Source organism: Chironomus tepperi, unplaced genomic scaffold (genome assembly GCF_022539635.2).
Source record: "Chironomus tepperi strain 1889 unplaced genomic scaffold, CSIRO-AGI_Ctep_v1 contig_11, whole genome shotgun sequence".
NCBI classification, from domain to species: Eukaryota; Metazoa; Arthropoda; class Insecta; order Diptera; family Chironomidae; genus Chironomus; species Chironomus tepperi.
Genome location: NW_027226133.1, coordinates 1,662,488 through 1,666,358, shown reverse-complemented (window position 1 = coordinate 1,666,358; position 3,871 = coordinate 1,662,488).

The following is a 3,871-nucleotide window of genomic DNA, read 5'->3' as shown; positions in this document are numbered from 1 at the left end:
ATAAAAACTAGTCGGAGAAGCATGTGGAAAAAAAAGTCAAAAAGAGAGAGAATAATAACTTGTTGGTGTGTTGCCAGATGCGAATCGGACAGTCTGTTTATACTATCTAATAAACTGATCTGATTTTCTTCATATAAACAAGTGGGATTTTTTATTTTAAATATTTTTCTAAGATTTCTTTGATTGATTTATCCATGAAAATTCCAGAAAATCCATAAAAAATACATCCACTACCAATCCCTTTCCATTATTTTACTCACTTCTCACTTAGTTCCCATGAAATATAATAAAATATTTGTGGGAAGATCGGAAGACTGTATAGTGAGCGTAATGACAGGTAACAAATAGTCTCTTGGTTACTGAGAGAATCACATAGACACGGTTTTGTACAAACACATGCACAAGCAAGAATGCATACACAATTCTTATACGTAATAATATAAATAACTTTAAAATTGGCGTCTTAATAAATTAAAGACTTCCACGATATCTTGTTTTATAATTTGGAGGTTCATCTAATTTATTCTAAGACTTACTTGACAGATGCTTGATATTCAGCCATGAGAGTTATTGATGGTTTCTTATTGGAGTCGTATTTTGTAGGCGGATTCATCAAGTTCCTTCTCAATAATGATCTAACCGATTTTTATGACAGTTCATGTCCTTTTATGGCATCAATTAATAAAGGATTGGATTTGCTGATGTCATAAATGTGCATCAGCTTTATTGCCCCATCGTGGAAGTAATAAAAGTGTAAGCGCATTCGATTTTTATTATGTTGCAAGTGTAAATGCCGAACATGCTGTTTTTCTAAAGAAATCTTACTTCTCGTACTCACAGTAAATTAGCTAATAATGTAAACCCCAATAAGCTGCAATATTGATAATTGTAAGACGGACTTTACTCTCTTGTTCCATTCATGCGAAAGAGTCATTAAGCATGTATTTGTTTTTATTTGGGATTTTGTCATTAAGGATAATGCTGTGTTCAATAGACATTATCGTCGCATTAAGGTCAGATTTTGAGTCTATGTGGACTAGAAATGGCATTAGTTTCGCTTTCGATGGTGATCATATGAGTTTGAAATGAACATTGATCATTCAGATTAAATTTAATGAATTAATGATTGTTACTTCCTTTATTTTATTTGAGATTGTAATCAGCTCGATAGGAAATTTACTGTTGAAATGTTCATTTGTGGTGATTTTTTTCGGTGTGAATTTTAATAGATTTTTTTGGGTATGGAGTGGGTTTATGTGACCGAGTGACATACAAGGGATGGGAGGGCAGCCATATGAAACTCAGACAAATTTCATATTAACTTCGAAATTAGTGACTTGAGCGGCAGTCGAAATCTGATGTCACGGTGCCCGAGCAACACAAATTAAGAATCCGTTTGTCGTCCATAAGGCTTCCAAAAATAGTCAGCAATTATTTGGCGTAAATAAAGGAAGTTTAACAGAGCCTTAAAAGCTCCATGTCGGGGAAAATTCCAAAATTGAGCCCTTTTGTCGCTCGGGTTGACATGTTTTCAGAACAAATTAAAACGAAAAATCAGTTATACCTACTTCAAATTTCACACTAAATTATTAATACAAAAGCAATTAAAATTTTTCCGAAAACTTGTACTGTTTATCACAAAATGTCAATAAACTTTACACCCCTTTAGCTACCTGAATTATTTAATAATCAATAATGAACAAAAGGGTGACGAAGCGTGACCATCCAGTTTTTAATGAAATATCAAACATTTTACATTTTATTGCTGTTTTTACAGTTGCAAACAAACAGTTCTGGATGATATTAGGATGAAGTAAAGGCAGGTGATTCGATTGGGTCAGTGTTGTCCAAACTGTTTGTCGTGACACAACTTGGTGGTCAACCTCGACCAAAACCTTACACGATGTACGGTTCATATCATTTTTAGCGGCACAAAGTTCCTTTTTATTTTGACATGACTAGCAATTCTGCAGCAATAAATTAAGTCTTTAATAAAAACAAATCAGATCAATTAATTTTATTGAATTGTTCTAATTTTGATTTTCAAGGAACTACGTTTGGACATAAACAGATCAGTTATTTTTAGCACAACAATGTTAACGTTTTCTCTCTGCAGATTCGTGTTTATCGACTTAATATCCATTAAATGAATTAATAAAATTCATCTAATTAAACAGAATTTTAGTACCTGAATAGTAAGGCATTTTAATAGCAAGCAAGCTTTTACTTTCAAATAATTGGATTGGAAATTATTAAATTACTCTCTTTAATGAGAATGCAAAACATTCCACACAGTCATCTCAACAAACAGACTTACCTCCAATATTTTGCAAAACAAAAAGGTCATAAACTCATTTTTTAAAGTTCAACTGCATTGGCATTAAGAAGAATTGCTCTTTCATAATGTAATTGAGTACCTTAAACCTTTCTGCAAAAAATACCCACCGCTAACAAGCATCATAAAAGTAGACGACGTCATTTAAACTTTATACGACAAAAAACAGTCATGACAATGAATGAAATTTAGGAGTAAGAAGAAGCGGAAATAAATTGAATGATCATAATAATACTATTGCACTGTCAATAGTACCCGGTTACACAATAACTGTTTCTTCTTTTACTTGTTCACACAATGATTATTATTTTGTTGTTGTACCTTTGCGAAAGTGACAAATTATAAAGCGAAAGGTCTATTACGTTGTATGAAGATGAGTAAAGAGAGTGAAATTGGCAGCACTTGAACTATGAGAAATTGAGTAAGGTAGAATTAAGTGTCTAGTTCTCAGTAGATTAAATCGTTACCTGGCATCATTAAATTCAATTTAGTGGGTTTTCAAGGTTTATGACAGGAAAGAGCTCTTGGAGGGAGGCTGTTGATAGTGACAGAATTGCCTTCGTTATTGGTAATTGGCAGATGAATGTTTGTGATAAATCCAGTTTCAGACGCAATCTAAATCTAAAAGAAGTCATGGATCGCAATTAATCTGTACGGTCAGCGAAGTATTGCGGATAATGTCAAGTTTTTGATGTTAATCAGGTTGTAGGATGCATCTTTCTTTCCAATAGCAATATGCCGTCCTTGAGCATTCTCGCCTTAATCTTATTTGCATCTTAGAGAACCTGAAATATTTACAATTTCCTGTAATAAAAAGCAATAGTAAAGGAATTAAATCCAGTTCTGATGATGCCTTTTTATGGAAATAACAAACGATGTCTGAACTACACTTCAGTTGAACAAATGTTAACGATCTTTAATTTTTAAGATATTTATAGTTTGAGAATCTTGTCATCTTAGTTTTGAGAAACTTTGGTTTTGTGAATCACAACATACAGATTTTTGAGAAGCATCTTCTTGAATTCAAGTCTTTAATTTTGTTTTCTTTGAAATTAATATTTACTGATTGGAAATTTCGACAAGTTTTCGAGTAAAATTTAGCTTTTTTTCAACCCGTTTCTACAAAGCCTCATTCTTGCCATAAACTTTCCTGAAAACTTAACTGAAAGAAAACTTAAAGAAGCTATACACAGCTGCGTCGTCGTATTAACGACAGTACGCAAAGCTAGCCTGTCGATTCAACGTCGGATTTTGCATAGCGTCGAGACGACTTAAGTCGAATTTTCCATATAAACACATAAACACTTGAAATTGTTGAAAAATCCTAGAAAAAAAATCACATTTTCTATATTACCTCCTATCAATGGATCATATCCAAAAACCTATAAAAATGTCTACCACCAATAATTTAAGCAATGTGCCTAACATCTAACAAAGTAAATAAAGGGAAAAGTGCCAAATATGAAAAAATCATAAATTTAAGCCAAAATTGTGTCTATATCCAAATTCCTATAAAATCAATAAAATCCCAATTAA